The 23683-nt window shown below is 33.3% G+C and overlaps 1 pseudogene; it reads left to right on the plus strand.

Moving 5' to 3' along the window:
- Positions 1-19287, plus strand: part of LOC141523074 (cytochrome P450 2C23-like) — a 30553-nt pseudogene extending 11266 nt beyond the window's left edge.
- The last annotated feature ends 4396 nt before the right edge of the window (positions 19288-23683 follow it).

Genomic DNA, 23683 nt, shown 5'->3' on the forward strand with positions numbered 1-23683 from the left:
GAAGGACATTCTCAGATCAGACATGATTAGAAGTTTTTTCCATTCCATCATAATTTTAGTAGATTCAAAATATTATCATTAAACTTGATCTTTTCATTTTGTGAATTTCTTTATAATTAGGTCAACCCTTTGAGCCAACATTCATTTTTGGATGTGCTCCTTCCAATGTTATCAGCTCCATCCTGTTCCATCAGGGTTTCAACTATGATAATGAAAATTTTCTTTTAATGATGAGGATATTGAGTGATAATCTGAATCTATTGAACAGTCCAATAATGAAAATTTTTTTTTATGATGAGGATATTGAGTGATAATCTGAATCTATTGAACAGTCCAATGGCTTAGGTAAGACATCGTCAACCCATGCTTGTGTATTTGGTCATCACATTATTTCAATGTAATAGGAATTTAAATTCACCAACAATGTGACCCCACAAAACTTCTACACAAGCATATACTTCGCTCTGTGAAGTCATTTTCTTTTGTGGGGTTCCATCCATTCTATTTATACTTCCATGTGTGTGTGTGTGTGTGTGTGTGTGTGTGTGTGTGTGTGTGTGTGTGTATGCGAGAACTTTCTTATCACCTATTATAACCATTTTACTAAGAACAATACTGAGACTGTGAGAGGTTAAGTGACCTATCATTAGTCGAACAAATATTGAAGATAGGAGTTCCCTCAAAGCCTCCAGATTTCTAGTCCTGTAATTTTTTTCCATTGTACCACACACCATTGCACTTCCTCATTGTCTTTATGACTTTGGAAAATTTATCTCAAAGTAGAGAACTACAGAAGATTCTAATAGGAAACAATTATTTTATTTTATAATTGTGCAGTTCATGAAAAAGATCGAGAAGAGGCATGCTTCAAAGGTTACAGAGTTTTCCCTTCCCAAAAGATTACCTTTGCTCATTTAGTACTAGATTGTCAGAAACAGAAATTGATTTGTTCTCACTGAACAAAGAAGCTTCTTCATCTGTAAAATGAAGAAAATAATAGCACTCATCTCAATATCCAACGAGAAAATATGCATCAAGTATCTTGAAAACCTTAAAATGTTGCATATATTTTAACTATAAGGTTATCCAATGCTATTCCCAATCTGTAATTTCATTGGTTTAAAGGTTTCTAGGGAAATCTTACCTAAAATTCATAGCTAGAAATTACTATTGTAAATAATTGGAAAACAAAATATTTACATAATAAAAATAAAGATTTCTAGTGAATAAATATCCATATTAGAAACTTCTCTACACTTTAGAGTCCTAGAGAACTATCTGATGTCATTGAGATGCTAAGGAACATGATCAGGATCATATCTCCCATACAGTTCAGTGCAGAAACAGTAATTAACCCAGATGCTTCTATCAGAATTGCTCTCTACAAATTACTGCTTTACTTTGTGTGATCATTATTGGCTATTCTTAAAATTTACCACTTAAACATACCCTACCTTTGTTGTTTTGTTTTCTAACTAATCTGTGCTTACAAAACCTAGCTATCTTGGAAGACCTTTCAAAGGGTTTTATAGTTTTCTGTGCCCATGTGCCCAGTGTCTTGAATAGAACCAGCCAGACAGATTGAACATACTGGATGAGATGGTTGGATTGGATAAGAATGTTGACTATATAGGGCAGTACATTACTTGGCCATGGATTGTGAGGAATCATCATTTCCAGAGAATGTAAAGGAGGACCATTTGGTGAGACAAAGTATGAATCTATTTAAAAAAAAGAATACTTTTAAGAAAAGTAATATATTTTCTATCCCTCCAGTTGCAACCAGATTTGCCAGTGAACTTTCTCCCTCTGTGACTAGACCAACTTGTGGCAAAACACTACTCAATAAATCTGGATATGCAGAGGCATAGAACAGGACTACACTAGCTATGATTTTAATAGACAACACCTAGATAAGAAAATACATCCTTTCAAAGCAAGCCAGTAACTTTTCAGCCAATTATAATCTTAGAGAGGTAACTAGAACAGTGGTATCCAACTCAAATAGAAATGGGCACCCTTTAATTCATATTAACATAGTAATGCTATCAAAACTATAATATTTTAAAAATGTCTCAATTACATTTTAATCTGATTGTGCCACTGACCATTTTTAATTTCTCCAACCCAGAACACTTGGAGAATAAATGACTTGACAAGGTTCTCACATCTAGTGTATATCAAAGGTCAGCAGTATAGGAACTACTTCAATATGTTACTTTTAATGCCATAATATAAAGAAAAAAAGAACTTTTTATATATGAGAACAACTAAACTGGTTATTGAATAGTATCTTGAACATTTCTATACCAGTAATTAAGATTTTTGGTGTCATTCCTTAAATCACAATGTTTCTTTTTTCCCCAATTTAAATTGAAAGTGTTCCCCTTTAGTATTTCTATCTACAAGACAAAATAGCCTTCTAAACTACCAAGTTACCAAAGAGGATAACCCTTTCCAAAGAAGCAAATATAATTTAAACAATTATAAAACTGTGACTATGTAAGAGATTTTTCTGAACATTCATACATTTATATATGATCCTCTTCTTTTTTTTAAATAGCTCTACAATAATTTCCCCTGGCTTGTCCGCTATTTACCTGGACCTAACAAGAAATATTTTTCAAATATAAAGACACTTAAAAAGTTTATTTTGCATAATGTAAAGAAGCAACAAGAGACCCTGGATCCTAGCAATCTTAAGAATTACATTGACTGCTTCCTCTATAAAATATAACAGGTAATGTTAAAATTAGGCCCACAAGAAATAGCTGTTCTTTCTCTTAAAAACAGGTTTTCTTGAAAATCTGTTTTTTATGGGTTATTTCTCACTGTCTCTATTGTTACATTGCTTCTGCTCATTTCATTATTTATCAGAGCATGTGAATCTTCCCAATATTTTTTCAAGTCTGTGCTTTGATTATTTTCATATTACCCAATGATATTCTATTTCTGCATATCAAATTTTATTATTTTTTTCCATTTCCTGATGAAAGGAATTTATGTTTTTAATTATCTGATCTCATGACGTATTATCATGATAGATAAAGAGGTAATATATAAATTTTATGCAGACATATTATACATACATGTATAGTTGCTTTTTGTATATACATACATATTTGCATGCATTGTGCACCCAAATATATTACCTATCAATCTCTTTTCCAATGTTATTAATCTGTTTTTGGTTGGGGATGACTGAAGGAATTCATTTCTTCCTAATGACTTGATCCCATTTACAATATTTTTGTCCTTTATTTCCTCCTTCCCACCTACTATGTTCTTCCCTTATCTAACATTGCTATTATTCTTGGCACAATTTATTTGCTACAGTAGCCCTCATTGGCATGTTAATTTTTAGGAATTCTGAATCATTGCCATGGTTGCAATATCTCTTTTTTCGAATCCTAAGCACTTACTCAAACATTCTCTTCAAAATACAAATATTTCATATTATTCTGCTTTTAATTTTATGTTTGCTCTGTTTTATTATGGAACTGAACAATTGAACGTGTGTGTGAACACATAAGGTATAGTAAGAGGATAATTTCAGATAAGAAAGACAAAAATTGAAGCATACATGGAAGAAAGTATTAAGAAATATCAAGAAGGTATTAAGGAGAAGATTAATAAAGACAAACACAAATATATTTTCGTTGAATTTTTTTTTTGTTGTTCAATCTTTTCAATTGTGTCTGACTCTTTGTTACCCCATTTGGGGCTATCCTAGTAAAGATATTCAAATCATTTGCCATTTCCTTCTCCAATAGAAACAGAGGCAAACAGGGTTAAGTGATTTGCCAATGGACATTGTGTGAGGAAAGATTTGAAAATGAGTCTTCCTGACTCCAGATTGGGCAATCTATTCCCTGGACAAACAAGTTGCACTTCATCGAAATGGGAGCTGCTAAAACTTACATTAGGATCCCTTGAGTCCACACATGGTCTTAGAAAAATCACAAAATAACATTAGCATGGTTATTGTGGATTTTAATTTATTTTGTTAAATATTTCCATATTGTAGTCTAATCTGTATGGACCTACACTAAGAAGTATTATGATGGTACACAGTCTGTGGGATGCAGATTTCAAATTTTTGTTATGTCATCTGAAAACAAATAACTCTCTGATTTTACTAATGATTAATGAATGGCCAAACCTAACGGACTTTTCTCAAAACTCATCTATCTGCACCTCTTTGCAGGTTTTAACACTGATATTACCAATCTTCTCCTTGACATTCTCTTATCTCTTGTTTTATGACACTACTGACCCTAGGTTCTCTTCCTTAGGAATACTACTCAGTTTCCTTTGCTGGATCTTAGCCAAAATCAACTAGGTTAACTCTGGATGTTCAACAGAGTTCTATCCTGAGCTCTATGTTTTATTTGATGATCATATCACCTCAAAGGAATTGACTTATCACTTCGCTGGCTGAAGATTCTCAAATAATTTATCTCACTTAATCTTCTTAACATCTTCAGCTTCTTGGTGTATTGAAATGGATGTCTCTTAAATTCAACACTTTCACACTTAAATAATCATTCTCCCAAAAGACTTCTCTATTTGTAACTTCCCAAAGACTATTAAGAACACTACTGCCAGGGGTGGCTAGGTGGCACAGTGGAAAGAGCACCGGCCCTGGACTCAGAAGTACTTGAGTTCAAATCTGGCCTCAGACACTTAATAATTACCTAGTTGTGTGGCCTTGGGCAAGCCACTTAATCCCATTTGCCCTGCAAAATCCTTTAAAAAAAAAAGAGTACTACTATCTTTCTAATGTAATACTTGCAACCTAGATGTAATTTCCAAGGACTCACTCTCATTCTTATTCAGTTGCCAAGTTCTATCAATTTGATATTCGTAGAATCTTTCAGATATGCCCTTTTTCTCTCTTCTGGTAATCATCCTTCTTCTGTAGGACCTTATCTACTCATGGGAGCACTATTATAATAATCTATTGGATGGTCTCCCTGCTTCAAGCCTTTCCTCTCTCCAATTCATGTTCTATTCAGTCTAAATTATCTTCCTAAATGGTTCACATTTAACCATGTCACTCCCCTACTTAATAAGCCCCGATTGTTCCATATTCCTTCCAAAAGAAATGATAATCTTTTTTGATGCCTGAAGACCTTCATAGACTTCCCTTCCTCTAAGAATTCATGTCTTTTTTACATTTCCTATACTACCTCATATAATTTATTATCTAATGACACTGGATTTTTTTTTTGCTTTTGTTCAAACACCAAAACCACCTGTAGCTATAGAGCCAGTATATTTTAATTTGGTGCCCTTTATGCTAGAACTGTTTTCTTTCCTTATCACTTCACCCTCCTGGCTTCTCTAGTTTCCTTCAAGTCTCAACTAGAATTCCGATTTCTAAAGGAAGTTTCCCCCCAACACCTCTTAATTCAATTGTCTCCTTTCTGTTAATTAGTTCTAATTTATGTGTAGAATGATTTACTCATACTTGCCTCATGTCGTCTCTCTTATTAAACTGTGAGATCCTTGAAAGCAAGCACTGTCTTTTAGACAATACTCTGTCTCCCTGATTTTTGATCCTGTCTGGCACATGCTATCCACTTATCAAATGTTTATTGTATGGCTGACAAAATGGACAGGCAATTCTTTGTTTTTGTTTTTGTTCTTTTGCAAGACAGTGGGATTAAATGACTTGCCCAAGGTCACACAGTTAGGTAATTAATAAGTGTCTGAGGCCGGATTTGAACTCAGGTCCTTCTGATTCTAGGGTCAATCCTCTTTCCACTATACCACCTAGCTGCCCCTGCATGGGTAATTCTTGAGACAGACTGCAGAAATGGCACAAAAGAAAGAAAAGTGGCATAAAAGAAAGCCCTATACCCTCTAAAACATAATTAATGATACTCACAAATTGATGGGATTTAGACTGCATGGAGACAGACAGAATGTCTAAGACCAGAGAGTTAATACCTTTAATTCAAAAAGAATCCTTTATGTGCCTCCTATGAACTCAAATTGAAACCTCTAGAAGTAACTCACCAATCAGCTGCTGTGGCTCCAGTACTAGCGTTATCTTCCAGGACACAGAGGACAAGGAATCTAGGAAGAAGTGAGAAAGCTGATAGAAGATGAAAGATTATAGATAAGAATAGATACATGGAAAGCATTGAGGAGTGATTTATGGGGGTGAACAAATGAATTCCTCAAAAATGGTGAATCAAAAAGGAAGTCACTAATTTGAAGTTAGGGATGATTAGACAAAAGTCTTCTTCATTGGTCTAAGAAGACATTAGGGTTTGTGCCATATTCTAGATTGAGAAAACTAGTCTAATGAGAGAAAAAAATAAAGGAACAACATGTGACTGTCCAGTTGCCTTCTGTATTTCCCCATTCACACCATATCTGTATTGGAAAGTTCATTTTGAAGTAGTTTTTTTCTTGCAAGGCAAATGGGGTTAAGTGACTCGCCCAAGGCCACACAGCTAGGTAATCATTAAGTGTGTGAGACTGGATTTGAACCCAGGTACTCCTGACTCCAGGGCAGGTGCTTTATCCACTGCACCACCTAGCCGCCTCTTGAAGTAGTTTTGAGAAAGGATTTTAATTGACTGTGGAGTGTGTAGAAAAGGACAAACAAGGTGGTAAAGGTCTATGAGATTATGTCATCTGGGAAGCGGTTAAATAAGTTAATATTTTACCTGGCAAAGGAAGACAAATGGAGCAGGTGATAACTCCCATTATTTGAAGGGATGAAAAGACTGTCTTCTGCCTGAATCCAATAGACAGAATTAATTAAGTAATTATGTATTAACTTGATAAAATGAATATCTAAGATCTAGAGTTGAATAAAAAGAAAGTAGAATGTCTCCAGATAGAATGTTTTCACTCTATTAAAGGTTTTTAGGTAAAGGCTAATTGAGCAATTTTTCAGGATGGTAATAGAGTCTCCTTGATTTTGGAATTACATCTTAGGCTAATGTATCTTGATTAATGAATGAGAAAGCACAATCTCATTTAAATTATAACTTATAGCCAGCTCCAACTGTTTCACATCCAAGCTAGTCTCTTCCTATCTACTTCATAGAGAACAACCTTCTATTTCATGTTTTGTTGGACTCCAAAAATATCATTATTCTTTTTGGCTTCTAGACTCTCTGGAACCACTGTGAAATGAGATTGAATTTGTTCTTGTTGAGTTTCAAGGAAATAATGGAGCTAGATAGTTCTTGAGCTCAAGGACCGCCAACTCTCCTAAAATACCAAAAGACCCCCTTCTACTAAGTATGATTGGCCCAGGTCCTTTTTTTGACATTACAGCAAACTAAATGTAGGTTCTGAGGGAGAAGAGCATAGTCAGAGGACAGTTTCACCATAGCAGAGATATTACCATGTCCTAATAAGCAAGATCTTTATGTAGGGTCTCATTCTCTAGAAAAGAATGACAAATATGATTGGACAAGGAAACAGAGAACTAAAATTATACTTGCTCAAATTTGTCAATGACTGATTTTTTAAATTCATTTCTCCTTAATTATTCCAATTTTATTTCCATTCATTCATTACACATTTATCTTATTGCTGCCTAAATAACCTATAGGACCCAGGTAATCCAAATACTGTGTTTGACCTGGAAAATTTGACCACAGCAAGATTGGATTTATTTGATGCTGGGACAGAAACAATCAGCATCACTTTGAGATATGGCCTTCTTCTCATCCTGAAGCATCCAGAAATCCAAGGTAAAGACAAAAATTCAAAATACTATGATACTAAAATCAAAGATTTCAGGTTAATTGTCTAACCAACTTTATGCAGAACCTGGTCCAATGCTTCATGATTGTGATTGAATGATTTTCAAAAAATATTAACAGCTGATAGGAAAGAGTCTAATAATAGTGGGAAGCAAAAAAGAATAAACTCAGTGAGGAGAAAAGGACAAATAAGAGAATGGACATGGCACTCAGGACACAGCAGCTGACTCTTCCACATACCTCAACTATCATATTTTCTATCAAAGCAACTATTCTAATTCTCCATGACCATAAAAAATTGTGAATTTTTCCTGAAGCAGATACTTCTATTAACTGGCAGTTTAGAGAGCATGCGGGCCCTTTTACCTTCCTAAATGGAAAAAGTAGAACACAACATGTCTGGAATGAGTTTTATTCAAGGCAGTTGAGAACTCTGAATATTTTCTGTTTGAGTCCAATCAGCTGATCAACAAACATTTATCAGGCATCTACCCTGTGTCAAACAATGTTCTACTTTCTGGGGCTATGAAAACAAAGGATGAAATACTATCTTCCTTCAAATATTTTAAATCTTAGTAGGGGAATCAAGTAACATATAAGCATACACAGAACAATTGTAAAGAATGTAATTACTATTTTATGTCTCTCCTCCATTTTATGGATGGATGTCCCTTTGTATGTTTGGTGTTTGGGGGGGGGAGGGAGGGAGGGCTGAAATCCTTGAAAATATCATCTGCAATAGGTGCCTTTATTCACGTTTCCTCTTTTTCCCTTTGTAACTCTTTGTAGCCTAGAATCTTAACTATTCATTCAATCAAACTGCTCACTATGAAGTTACTAATAATCTCTTAATTGCATAATTTAATGACTTTTCTTCTCTATCTTCATTCTACTTAAAAACAACCCATTAGATTCATTAATTAAGGGGGTGGCTAGGTGGCTCAGTGGATAAAGCACCAGCCCTGGAGTTAGGAGTAGCTGGGTTCAAATCTGGTCTCAGACACTTAATAATTAGCTGTGTGGCCTTGGGCAAGCCACTTAACCCTATTGCCTTGCAAAAAAAATGATTTCTTAATTAAGATAATCTTTCTCTTCTGTATCATCTGACACGATCAATTGCTCTCTTCTCTTTATATTTTCCTAATACTTCTCTCTACTGGTTCTCCAATTGTCTGCCTTTTCTGAAGCTGCTTCTGGGTCTGCTTCTTGGTCTCAATTATCCTATTTATATAGAAGACTTCCAGACATCGAACTCCAACCTTTCTACCTCCAGTCTGGCAGCTCTATTAAACATCTCAATCTTTGATTCATAGAATTTTTAAACTCAACATGCTCAAAATTAAAAATCATGATTTCTCCAAGAAATTCTCCTCTCTTCTTAACTTTCCTATCACTGACAAATGTATTACATTCTCCTAGGCATCCTGGTTCATAATCTCAGTATCACCTTGTCTAACATCTCCCATATACACTCCTCTGATATTTCTATTATCTGATCCCTTTCAGCCCCTCCTATTTCGCTATTCTGCTTATTTTCCTCCCTGAATCAAATCACAAACCAGTCCACAAATTCTTCAATTGTCCAGTTGATTTTTTGAAAGTACAGATCTATGTCATCCCCTTATTTAACAACTTCCTGTTTCCCTATTTTCACTAGTATTAGATTTAACATTTTTCTTCAATGCTTTTGAAAACCTTTAATAGATATATTTAAGATGGCAGAGAAAAGATAGGCACTCAGCCAACTTTCTTAAACAACTTAAAATAACTCATGAAAATGAATGTTTCTTCTTTCCACATATATATTATATAATTCAATTCATATGAAAAAGAACTTCTTCCTGATTCTGTAGAAATTTTATTTAATTTACTTTCTGGTAACTATATCACTATGGTCAGTTTAGTATTTCAGTTATTAAGACAGCATAAGTTTAGTTATTTTTTTATTTCAAAACAGTTAAAATTCAAGAAGAAATTGACTGAGTTATTGGACAAAATAGAATTCCTTCCATGAAAGACAAACTGGAGATGCCCTACACAGAAGCTATGTTGCATGAGATACAGAGATATACTAATCTTGCCCCTTTCAGCTTACCACATGAAGCAACTCATGATACCCACCTCCATCAATACTTCGTACCTAAGGTAAGAAAGATGGAAATGGAAGAAATATTGTAGCCATATTACTTTCTTCAAACTTTCCAAATCAATGTATGATTTTTAGTCAGTGTCATAAAGTACTAATGCAGCATATTTACTTTAATATATACTCTGCATATAAACTCTTGGGGCTATCAGAGGCAAAGTGACATTTGGTGTAATATAGATAATAAATACCTGAAAGGGATTTTAAATCACATCCATTTTCTTATTTATTACATGATCGTGCTCTTTGTTGGTTTGAATACATGAGGAAGATAATGATATAAGCTTAGTAGCTGTAAAATAGCTTCTCCAACTGAAGTGGCATTGAGAAAAGAACCATTTGGAATGTATTCACATATGTATGAAATTACCAAATTGAACATTTTTTCAATCAAATTGAATTACAAAGAAATAAGGAAAGTTATTATATTCTTCATGTCCTTTCACATATAAGCATAGAAGGTGAATAATCAGCCTTGTTGTTAGCAATACCTTTGCTCAGAGGGCTTTCAGGGTAGAGTCAAGGTAGTCACATGAAGCTATCATGCTCCCAGAGTTTTTCCTTATATCCCATTAAATGAAGCATCTAAACAGATATTAAAGCTATAAATCCTACCAAAAAAAGAAGAACAAAATAAGTTCTGAACTCTAACATCATGGAGAATCTTCAGTGAAAGGTTTGTGTCTTTGGGGGAAAAGGAGAAGTTTAGTCCAGCAATAGAAGAGAGAGGAATAGCTGGTGGGAAGCAGTTAGATCCCAGCATCTAGACAGTAGCCTGAGTCATGGCTCAGCTACTTAGCAGGCCAGCAGGCAGTGTCCCAATCCAGGCAAATTCTGAGCCCTAGAAACACTGAGGCAACAAAAAGCACTGGGTAGGGAACATAGGTAAAATTTAAACCTAAAGGAGGAAACAAACCTCTGCATGATGTCTGTGGTGCATAGGCAAAAATTTGGCAAGCAATAAACCAGAGACCAGATCCACCCCCAAGCACAAAAAACTTAGAACTATACTCCTTATACCCTAAATGCAGAACTCAGCTATCAAAATGAGCAAAAATAAAAAAAGTAACCATAGAAAGCTACCATTCTGATAGAGATGATAAAAATACCATTTTAGAAGAAACTATTGAAGCATTACTTACCTGAGAAGTCTCAAAGGGTTTATGAATTCGACTCAAATCTAAAATCTCATGGAGCAGCTTAAAAAAGGATTTTAAAAACCAAAGAAGAAAGGAAGAATAAAAGGAGGGGAAGGAGAGCCAATTAACCAACTAATAAAGGAAAACAACTCATTTAAAAGTAAAATTAACCACCTGGAAAAGGAAAAGCAAAAGCTACCTGAAGAAAATAAAACACTAAAAATTAGAATTGAGCAAATAAAAACTAATGATTCTATGAAACACCATCAAAGAAAACCAAAAGGCTGAAAAACTGAAGAAAATATAAAGTAATATTTAAGAAAATCAAATGACCTGAAAAATAGATTCAGCAGAGATAATTTATGAATTATTGGTCTACTCAAAAGCTTTGATTAAAAAAAAGAGCTGGACAATATGATTCAGGAAATTATCATTGAAAATTGTCCTAATACAATAAATCAAGATGATAAAATACTTCTTGAATGAATACAAAAGACCCCAAAATAAAACTTCTAAGGACTATCATAGCCATCTTGGAATCCTCAACTAAGAGAAAATACTACAAACAACAAAAAAGAAGCAAGTTAAATACAAAGGAAGCATAATCAGAATGACAAGAGATTTATCAGCTTAAACATTAAAGGATTAGAAAGCCTGGAATTTGATATTTTGGAGTACTAAAGACCTTGGACCATAAACAAGAATTATCTACACTCCAAAATTCAGCATACTCTGTCAGGGAAAAACATGGATTTCAAATAAAATAGAAGAATTCCCAAATTTTCTGATAAAATGATAAGAACTGAAGAGAAAATTTGATCTGCAAATACAATACTCAACAGATTCTTTAAAAGGTAATTGTAAGCACCGGCCCTGGAGTCAGGAGTACTTGGGTTCAAATCCAGTCTCAGACATTTAATAATTACCTAGCTGTGTGGCCTTACGCAAGCCACTTAACCCCATTTGCCTTGCAAAAACCTAAAAAAAATAAGTAATTGTAAAGAAGAAAAAATTGCTAGTAAAGAACACTAAACTGTATACATCTTGATACTTTTGAAAACTATTTTTTGGAACAGTTAAAGGGTTAAAAAAAGTTTAAAAGATTATTCATAGAGGATCTGAGTATAAATGAGAATTGAATCAATGCAGATTATGAGGGTGGTATTTTCTATAGTGACAGAGATAAGGAGAGTACTTACAGGTTCATACATAATTAAAGCATGATGTGACCTTACTTCACTAGATACTTTAATTAAGGAGGGTTATAGTACAATAGAGACAGAGGTTGGGAGTTGGATATAACAAAAGAATTGGACATAAACAGATCAGAATATGATTTTGCCTTAATCAATAATTTAGTTAAGAAGGATTATAGTACTCTGGTAAGAGAGCTAAAGGGATCAAAAATTAGTTGGAAACTAAACAATCTAATTTTAACAAATGGGATCAATAAATGATATAAATAATCAACAATTTCAAGCAAGAAAATGATAAGAATGAGAAATTTTATGAAAATTTATGGAATGTATCCAAAGCATTTTAGGATAAGTTTTTTTAATCTCTAAATACTCCTATGAATAAAATAGACAAAGAAGAAATCAATGAGTTGTGAGAAAAATAACAAATTACAGATTCCCAATTTAATATCACATTGTAAATTCTGAAAATCAAAGGAGAGATTAAATTGAAAGCAAGAAAATCATTGATCTAAGAAATAAACCTGAGCTGGCTTTATGGAAAAACATAGATAAATCATTGGTTAATCTGATTTTAAAAAAGAAAGGAGAATAGCAAATTGCCAGTATCAAATATGAACTCACCACCAATGAGGAGGAAATTAAAGATATAATTCAGAGTTATATTGCCTGACTGTATGCCAATCAATTTGATAATGTGAGCAAAAGGGATACATATTTACCAAAATATAAAATACTCAGGAATCAAAACATTCACTCTTTAAAGGCAAAATGATGATTTACTTAGAGAAGCCTACAAAATCAACTAAAACCTTGAAATAATTAACAATTTCAGAAAAGCAGCAGGATATAAAACAAACACGCAAAAATCATCAGGATGTATTTAGAAAAGATGATATCATAGATCAATTAAAAGATCAAGAAATACTCTATCTTTCAAATCTATGGAAGTGGGAGAAATTTATAGTCAAACAAGAAATAGAATACATTATAAATTGCAAAATGGATGCTTTTGATGATATTAAATTTTAAAAAATTGCACTAATAAATCCAATTCTCTTGTGATTAGAAAAAAAAACAGAAAGTTTGACATTTTGATAAGAGTCTCATTTCTAAAATACATAGAGAAGTGAATCAAATATAAAGGTAACAAGAGTCATTACCCAATTGATAAATAATCAATGAATATGAACAGTCTGTTTCCAATGGAATAAATTAAATCAATATATAATCATTATTAAAATAGTTCAAATCATTATTAATTAGACAAGTACAATTAAAAACAACTATGGTATACTACCTCATACCAAGCAGACTGACAGATGACAAAAAGAAAAAAAATGATCAATGTTGGAAAACTTATGGTAAGACTAGAACATTATTGCAGTGTGGTTGAGTTGTGAACTAATTCAAACATTCTGAAGAGCAATATGAAACTATGTCCAAAGAGCAATAGGTCTATATATACAAAAATGCCATAAAAATCGGAAAATCCCACTTATTGAAAATTAATTATGACAGTTCTTTTTGTAATAGCAATGAATTGGAAATTGAAGGGAGGTATAATCAATTGGAGAATGGCTGAACAAATTATGGTATATGAATGTTATGAAGTACCATTGTTCTATAAGAATCTATTAATAATTGGACCGTAGAGGAGCATGGAAAGAATTACAAGAACTGATGCTAAGTGAAGCAAGCAGAACCAAGAGAACATTGGACACATTAACAATATTGGGAGTTGGTCAACTATGACGGACACATCACCTCTCAGCATTTCAGAAATCTAGGACAGCCATGGAAGACCTGTTATGGACAATGTCATTCATATCGGGGTGGGGGGAACTCACAGAATCTGAATGGATACTACATTCACTTTTTGTAAAACTTCTCATGTTTTTCCTTTCTATTCTATGATTTTCTTTCTTTTTCTTTAGCCTTATTTCTCATTCACAAAATGACTAATATATAAACATGTTAAATACAATCTCTACCAGACTGCTTAGTGCTGAGGGGAGGGAGTGTGGGAAGAGATGGTGGTAGAAAAATATGTAACTTTTAAATATGCAAGTGGATAAATGTTGAAAAACTTTGATAATATATAATTCAAAAATAAAACATCAAGAAAGTTCAAGTATGCTTCGGACTCATAATGACGGTGTGGCCATTAGAATGTAACTTAACTTTCAATTTTCAGGGGAATCCTCTAGTCTTTTAGTAGTTTACTCACCAAAAACATCCTCCCTAGAACTTATAATTCCAGATCCATTCCACTACCATCAAAAAAAAAAAAACATTCCCCTGTACTCTATCAATCATTTAACATAGAAATAGCAATCTTCTGCTATCACAGTACAAGAGATGCCAAAGATTTTAACATCACTGAACTCTGCTATTTTTTTCTGCTTTATTGTCTTCTTATCAACTTTATTCATTAGCTATATTCCTCATTTTAGGAACACTTCTACAGAAACATTTTTATCAATTGAAATTAAGTTAAGTACTTTACTTAAAGAGATTCTAAAGATGGCATATGACCCTAAAAATAATTCTCTCACAAGTCACTTTACAGTCACATTTAGAGAATCTCCTATTATTAGACAAAATTCCATTCAAAATTGTGTAAGGATTTATAGTTTAGGTAACAATTGAGTGGGTACTTTCCTTTATCAAATACAATAACAGTCATTTAACTTTTAGCAGACATTTGGAGAATTTATTCAATGTCTTTGACTATTGTCTCTGCAAAATACTTTATTTCTAGCAAGTCAAAGGTGAATTCAAGGGATACTTCTAACTGAAATCATTATAGAATTTTCTCTTTTTTGTTTTCTGATTATTATTCTAATCAAGTCAATGCATATGGAGGGGTGAAGTGGAATAAAGACCTGAATATGACTCTGAACTCTGTTGTGTGTTTTTTTTTGCTTTATTGTCTGCTTAACCCCTTTAATACATTTTCAAGTACATTAGTCTTGTATGCATGACTGAACCAGTCTAAATGTCGTGTGTCTTGAGGAGGAAGAAATGTAATGTTACGGGTAATGAGGAGATGTTAGCTGTTTTTCTTTATTTCCCTACACACTGAAGCATGATTTTAAATTTCAGGTGTAACCTAACAATTGGATTGTTTTGAAATAAGTCTAAATTGTATGTTGCCTTTTCCAAATACTTGTGGCATTATATGATAAAATATTTGTGGACGATAGTGGAAAAGAAGAGGGTGCATGAGTATATATATATATATATATATATATATATATATATATATATACATACATACATACATATATATCAGTTTCCATGAATACAGTAGCTTCACAATACCTTTGGTGTGGGACACAGTGCTTCCACATATGATCAGGACTCTCCATACCGGCATTGTAACTAAAGATAAGCATCTTCCTACAGAGCTTTTGCCATTCACTCAAGAAAGTTTTGAAGCTTTGAACCAAACTTACCTGCATAGAGAACTTATAGCAAGATAACCCTTAGATGGGATTCTCTAAGTCAACAGAGAAGCAGAAAGTGACCCTCTGGGGAATCTATCATAGCTTTGTTGAAGGAGCTATTTAGGTTGAACTTCTGTTGGATAATATTTTTGCAGATAAGTATGATTTTGCCATGGGATATAAAAAGGTAATAACCACTACCAAAACTCAATTGGTCCATCACTAAGAAAATCACTTATGATAGCTATGGTAACTGGGGCAAAATAAAACGGTGGATCTCATGGAATTATGGACTCCATGGCCCAGGTGATAGCAGATATATGCAAGACACATTAGGTAATATCTGAAGTTTACCAAATTTTCTGTAGAAAATGTGCTAAAATTAAGCTTCTTACTTGGAGAGCACATAGAAAATTTTTGAACTTCTGTTCATATATTATTGGAACAAATTTTGAAGAATACCAGTAACAGTTTTACAGGTTTTTGAACCAATAACTGAAGACTTCCAACTCAAGCTAGTGAGGACTGGAACACATTTTTTTTTTACTCTGACCCTGAACCAGGAACCTAGGAAGTTCTGATTTGGAGGGTATTAATAAGGGCATATGCTAAATCAGATGTCCCCATTTCATCCTAATCTGTGAGAACTTGCTAGTTAGAAACACTTCTGTCAGAACAGGAACAAAAACAAAGTATTTGTTTAGTATATTATTTATATAGCAAGTATTTTTATATATTACATAGCAAGTATTTAAATATATTATTTATTTAGCAAGTATTTATATAGCATATTAATGGTAACAAAACATTTTATGAATATTATCAGATTTTATTTCCACAACTAATTTGTGAGGTAGAAGCTCTTACCATCTCCATAGCTGAGGAGATTAAGGCAGATAGAGGTTAAATAACTTGCCCAGCATCACAAAGCTAGTTAAGGTTTAATACAGGTTTGGAACTCAGATATTCTTGGGCCCAAGTCTAGCATTCTACCCAGTGTATCAACTGACTCCTCCCTGAAGAATACCTAGCTCATTATTCAGTTCTCTGAGAATACAAATCATGATGAAAGAAGAAAACACTATTCCTTAACTAAAATACAGAACTTAGTACTGATAAAAGTTCAAATTTATGAAGTCCAGAAAAAATGAGAAAAATAAAGAAAACACTCATGGTAGAGAAATAGTATGGGATTAGTGATGTGAAGAACTGAAACTCAAAAAAGACAATCCTACTACATCATTTCCATACACATCCTCCAAGAAATCATAGTTTCAATTTAAGTTTAACTAGATTCCTAGAAGAAATAAAGATTTTATCTTATTTTCATGTGATATTATATGTATTTATCAGCTATAGGTGCTTTTTGCTTTTTTTTATAAAGTATTCCTTACTATATGTCTCTCTGAGAATGCAAAGAATGGGGATAGCAAAGGAAATTATAGAGATGTAAGAAACTAAAAGACAATAAAAAAATCTATTTGAAATACTATAAAGAAAAGAAGTCCATAATAGATATTTCAGGTTTTATGAATAGATCACAGGGGATTAATGTACTAAGATAGAAAAGTACATCTTTATTTCAATAAAAAACATTTCTCCTACAAATCTTGCATTTTAGTTTATAAAGTTAAAAATCTATATTCTGAGCTGTTCAAAGACTTTGTAACTTTGTTTATGAGGAACAAGAATCACATCATCATCAAAGCAACCATGCCTAGACAAATTTTTCACAGGATTCTGTGGAAAGTAAACATAACTCCTAAAGTCTGTGGTATTATCAGTCTCTAAAAATGGAAAATAATATGATTCCATGACCGAATAAGGTAAGGAAGGAGTGATAGCAGAAAGACTGAGGAGAAAAATTGCTTAGACATCGCAGAGCATAGACTGGAGTTGAGAATATAACACTGCTGAAAGGTTGACAGAAGCTGAAATTAAATGGGTTGAAGTCACTAAGAAGAGCTGATTTGATTGGAAGAAAGTCTTATAATCTGAGAGAGATGATTGACAGAAAATAATATTTAGTAATGTGTAAAAAGTATTTTTCTGGACATTGGATCAAGATATTAATCCACCATTGTAATTTCTTTATTTCAGGGTACAACAGTATTCCCATCACTTTACTCTATCTTGTTTGACAAAAAAGAATTCCCCAATCCCCATCAGTTTGACGAAGGACACTTCCTGAATGAAGATGGTAGTTTTAAGAAGAATAACTACTTTATGGCTTTTTCCATAGGTGGATTTTTCTTTCTCATTTTTCCTTCTCAATTTTAAATGAATGAGTATCTACAATATTTCTATTTGATTCCCTTTAGTGAATGTGTGTTCTTCTTCTGTCACTAATAAGATGATTCAAATTGTTTTCATATGCAACATAAATGTGAGCACTTCAGCAGCCTAGCTTAATTCCTTAGAATTCTTCTTATCTCTTTTCTTTTTCATTGTTTTGTAATTCTAAGTCTTAAAACAAAACAAGTCTAACATGGAATAGTTGCTGAATAAATACTTATTGGATGATTGACTCACACCACACTTTCAGGTTACATTGGTGAGAAGCAGGAAGTTTTGTGTAGCAAGATTTATTCATTCTATACCTAATGATCACAACTGAATTGAATTTTACTGAAGCTGGTTTTCCTCCATTTTTCTCCCATTACACACATCTTAACATGTTTATCATATTTTTATCCTGGATCATTCATTTGTTCATTAATTCATTCAATTAAAAAACATATTATAAATCAATTTATAGTATATATATATATATATATATATATATATATATATATATATATATGGTATATGTGGTGATGGCAGAAGGAAAGAGGCAGCTTTAATGTCAACATGGATTCAAATCCTACCTCTGACATAATCCTGGTCAAGTGAATCTGAGCAAATCATTTAGTCTTTAAATCCTTGTACTTAAAATTATAAGGTGTAAAACTGTTATTTGTAATAGTCAAGGAAAAGTCATTGTGCTTGGTATGGAAAGACTCAAAAATAAATGAGACATTGCCTATGATTTCTGAGAAGATATTAAATGATACTATTTTAAAGTTTGAAAGTGAAGTTTTTAATTTATCTCAGTAAATGCTCACAATAACCCTCGAAGACAGTTGCTATAGTTTACATTGTTATAGGAATAGAAATGAATAAATTTTTATAGGCAGAGAAATGAATAAATCTTTTCACAATACCTTGCTTCCTAACCCCCACACATTTGCTCTAATCCCCATAATATTGTATGCATCAAAGCTGAGGCTGTAAGAGGTTAAGTGGCATGTGCAGCCACATAGTTAGAAATGCCTGAGGTCAAATTTAAGTCTCAGTTGTCTCAGATAAGATTTCCTGGGAATGTTGGTATCAAAATGGATTTTTGCATGAAAGTCACCAAGGAGGATTATGATTTTTTTGTTTCTTTGCTTTTCAGGAAAACGGGTCTGTTTAGGAGAGGGCCTGGCTAAGATGGAATTATTTTTATTTCTGGTCACCATTCTGCAGAACTTTACCCTGAAGAGTATCATTGATCCTAAGGACATCAACATCAAGTCTTGTTCTACTGGACTTGTCACTGTTCCTCCAAAGTTTCAGCTCTGTCTTTTTCCTCACTAAGTCGCTCTTCAAGTCCACCCTACTTCTCAGCAAAATCCCAATGATCTTATGTCTTGAAACTAGCCAATCCTCTTGAGGGAAAGTTGTCTTTGAACAGTCTCTTATTCTTATACATGAGTAGAAGGAAAGACTAGATTAAAGAAATCCTTGCATACTTTCATGTGATAGGGTTGCAATAGAGATTGGCATGGAGACTCAATGAACATATTTAGGCTTTAAGTTATGCTTCATATTTGTAATTTTTCAGTTCAATAAAGGTTGTTCCATTTCTTTCACATTAGAATTCATTGGTGCCATGATTCATATTTTTCTCTGAGTGCTTTCCTGCTGATAAAGAAGACAATTTTGAACCTTTAAAATTCATGTCATGAAAAATTTATGATAAATATCAGTTATTATCCAGTTGCATACTATCAGTTAAAAACAGGTGACATCAATAGTTACTAATCTTTTGAGTCAATACCAAGAATATTAAAAGGGAGTTATTATGTCAAAAAAGCAGTCCAAGGAATCAGTTTGATGGTGGGGAGATATAAAATCCAACTTTTATAAGAACACCTTGTAAGGACAAGTAAAATTTTCTTCTTTAAGGAACATGGGCCTTCATTGGAGAGGGCATGTCTATAATAGATTTTCTGCAAAATTCTCTCCTCAAGTCTATTTTTTGACCTAAAAAAATATTCTACTGATCTTATCAATATTCTTCAGAAAACATAACAATGCGTTCCATGTCTAGATAATGTCTTGGCAGTCAGTACTTTTGCCTAGTTATCCAGTAATAATCACTTTGCTATGAAAGACTGAGCTATTACCAAAAGTGAAATCTGACTCTGATTTTTATCATTCAAAAGGGCATGAAGTCTCTACACTATTTTTATTGCAAGTTAATTGCAAATCATAAATTTTTATGATGCCAGTTATTCTGTATTTGCTTTTGGTTGGTCCTGGAAGTCAGCAGAAAATCAAAGGAATCTACTATGGACTTTACAACATAGAGTAAATGGGAATTTTAGGCATCAAAGTTGTAATGAAAAAGAATATTTTTGAGGGCAACTATGTGATGTTAGGAAAACCACTTAATCCATTAACCACAGAGTACCTAACAAGTGGTCTGGCTTAAGAGAGTATAGAAATAGAATTAGCTTTAATTATTTGTACTGGATCATGGGCAATTGAATTTGATTAAAGCATTCCCTTTTTGTCATGAAGTAGGAGACAAAATACATATGGGATACTAAGGTCAATTTAAAATATACAAAAATCAAAGTTTAACATTTGCCAAAGTCACAGAAACTTTGATAAATCTGACTTATCTCTAAAAAGCTATTAGGTTATACTATTTATTCCTAGTTAAATATTGAATTCATCAGCAGAAAATAAGTCTATTTCTTTGTATTATTTCTAAGAAGCATGTAATATGAAAATCTTGAATCAGGCCTGACCTTCACATGAAAACAGAATTCATGCAAAGTAGTCTACCACAGAGAATGAGGAAACTTTTCACAGAGCATTACATTTCATTAAGCATGAAATTTGCTTAAATGTGAGTTGGTATACCTCACTGAATCCCATCTACTTATAGATATTCTTGGAGTAGAGTTATTATGGCATCTAATTTGATTCACAGCTATATCTGCTTTCATTTTTAACTGATGAATGAGTTCAAAGGTTCTGAGTTAAAGAGGAAAGTTATTCAAAGGCAAATAGGACTGCTACTATCAAGAAAGTATTCAAAATATTCTAAAATAAATGTATACTGTTGTGCTTCTACTCTTTGGAGAATTTCTTGTGAGAAAAGTGGATTTAAATCAGTTTGATTTAATTAAAAGGCTAAAGTGGAAGAAGAGTTATATACTCAAGTAGTCCCTGAGCTTGGGATGGAATAATTTTTGAGAGGCAATGCTTCTTGCCATAAGTTTAGTCTAACAATATCAAAAAACAGAATTTTTCCACCAGCCAACATCAGACCATTCATAGATGCAATCAGGTTATAGTGAATGGAGACATTTTGAAATTTCCAGATAAGTTCATTTACCTTAGCTGCATACTTGCCAGGAATGTAAACACAGATGCTTAGGCTGACAATTGCAAAACCAGTTTTGGGGAGTCTCTGAAGGTAAGTGTGGTAGAAAGTAATATTAGTCTGCCCACCAAACTGGTCAGCAAAATCATTGTGCTTATCTCACTATATGTCTGTGAAAATTAGACAGGATAACAGTCACATGTTGGGAATTTGAAGAAATTTCATTCAAATTGTCTTGTAAAGATTTTGAAAATCACCTGTAAAAATAAGGTAGAAAAATCTGAGTTGAATTGTCAAGAAATCAGGCTCTAATGCAGGGACCCAAGTTAGATGAACTGGCCAAACATTGGTTTTCCTAAAAGACTATCTTTTAAAGAATTCAGAAAATGTAACTTCTCACACAAAGGTCAGAAGATTTTACACAAGATCACTATCAAGATCTCTTTGTGAGACATGGGAGACACTCACACAGGACAATCTATCTTAGCACACCCTCATCAAAGAAGGCATTATTCTTTTTGAGCAAAGCAGAATTGCAATAACAAAAGAAATATGAAATGTGCAAATTTGGAGCCATCTTCATTCCTAATGGTCATATAGGCAATTTATATCTGTTTATACTATTTATACATGATAGAATCTTAAAAATTCATAATGGTCTGATCAAGCATAGTCAGAAATATTGTCTATTGAGCTCCCATAGAGCGGTATTATTTTGATCGTCTTTGAACATGAAGGACAACAACCACCATTGGATTTAATTTCTAATACATATCATAATTTAATGAAGTATTATTCTGTATGATGAATTTAAAGGGGAAAGGAAATATTTTATATTTAAAACATGCTTAGAAAACTGCCTAGGGTAATGTGGAAAACAAAAATGGCTTCTCTATATTTTTGTCTTTTCATTGTTTCATTTGTTTGCTCTATAGCTCTTCTTATTTATTTTTTAGTATTTCTGGTTATAATGCAGTGGAAATTTGTCTAATTATATGAATGGAAATAATCACATTCTCTATCTCCATAATGCATTATTAATGCATTTTTCCAGGAGGAATTTTAAAGGTTGGGTAGGTCACAAGAGGTCATTCACCAATCTATAAATTTAATTTTTAAAAATTCTCCTATTAGGCTTACAAAACAGTCTCATTCATTTTATATGTTTAGAAGTGCTTTTCACATTTCTTTGATCATTTTTAAATCATAGTGCAATTTCAAATTGCATTGTAAATTGTAGAAATAGTGATACATTTTACTTATTTTAACTCAATTTTAAGTTAGCAAAAGGAGAAAATAAAAGAATATTTCCATGGATACATGGAATTCTATTTCAAACTATCAACTTTTTGAATAGCCCTATATGATAAAAGATACCCATTGTTTTTTTTTAAGCTACCTTGCAACTTATGGCCAAGATAGCAGAGAGAAAACTAGGTGCTGAGGTCCCCTGGTTTCCCCCCAAAATTAATATGAATCAAACCCCTTAACAGAATTAAAATCCACAAAATCCAGAGAAGCAAAGAAGATCTACCAACAAGGTTTGTCTCAGGGGAACTTGGTTGAGCCTAGGGCAAAGAGAAGAGAGTCAGCACAGGGGCAGTAGAGTGAGACCCAGGACTAACCTCAGAGCAAGTTCTGAAAGTTTGGGTTCTGATCAGGCAGAAGAGCAGCCCAGTAGACAGGGGAACTGCAGCACAGTGGCTAGACATCAATCTGGTCAGCTCCAGTGGCCTGAAAGACCAGGGCTAAAAGACCCATGTTTTCAGCAGAGTCCCCAAGTTTCTGGTTGAGCCCCACCCCCATCCCTGTGAGATAAAGGGACTCTTTGCAGAGCAAACACAGTAACAACCTCCTCCCCTCCCCCTAGGCTCAGGTATGGGCAGCAGATCTTTCTCAGTACTGAGATTAACTAAATAGTCAAAGGACCCAGCTCACATTGTTCAAAGATAATTCAGAATCTGCTGCTAACTCCCTGCCCAGGCTTATGGAATGGACTAAATATCAAGCTCACAGATGCTCCTAGAAAGCCCCTAGTACCCTCTACTAGAGTTACTAAGCCCTAGGAAAATGAAGAAAGGCCAGAGTATGGGGGAACTATTGAAAGCTACTTTGAATACAAAGACCCTAATTTAGAGAGAGCTAGAACTTCTGAGGAGAACAAGAATTGTTCTCCAGTCCTGAAAGACTTCTTAGAAGAAATCAGGAAGGAGTTTAAAAATGAATTGGAAAAATTGGAAAAAGAAACTCAAGAGAAAATTAACACCTTGAAACAAGAAAACAAATCCGTAGAAAATATAATTGGACAAATGCAAAAAAGAAAATAACTCGCGAAGCATCAACTGGGCAAATGGAAAAACTCCTTCAAAAATA

Source organism: Macrotis lagotis, chromosome 4, assembly GCF_037893015.1.
Source record: "Macrotis lagotis isolate mMagLag1 chromosome 4, bilby.v1.9.chrom.fasta, whole genome shotgun sequence".
NCBI classification, from domain to species: Eukaryota; Metazoa; Chordata; class Mammalia; order Peramelemorphia; family Peramelidae; genus Macrotis; species Macrotis lagotis.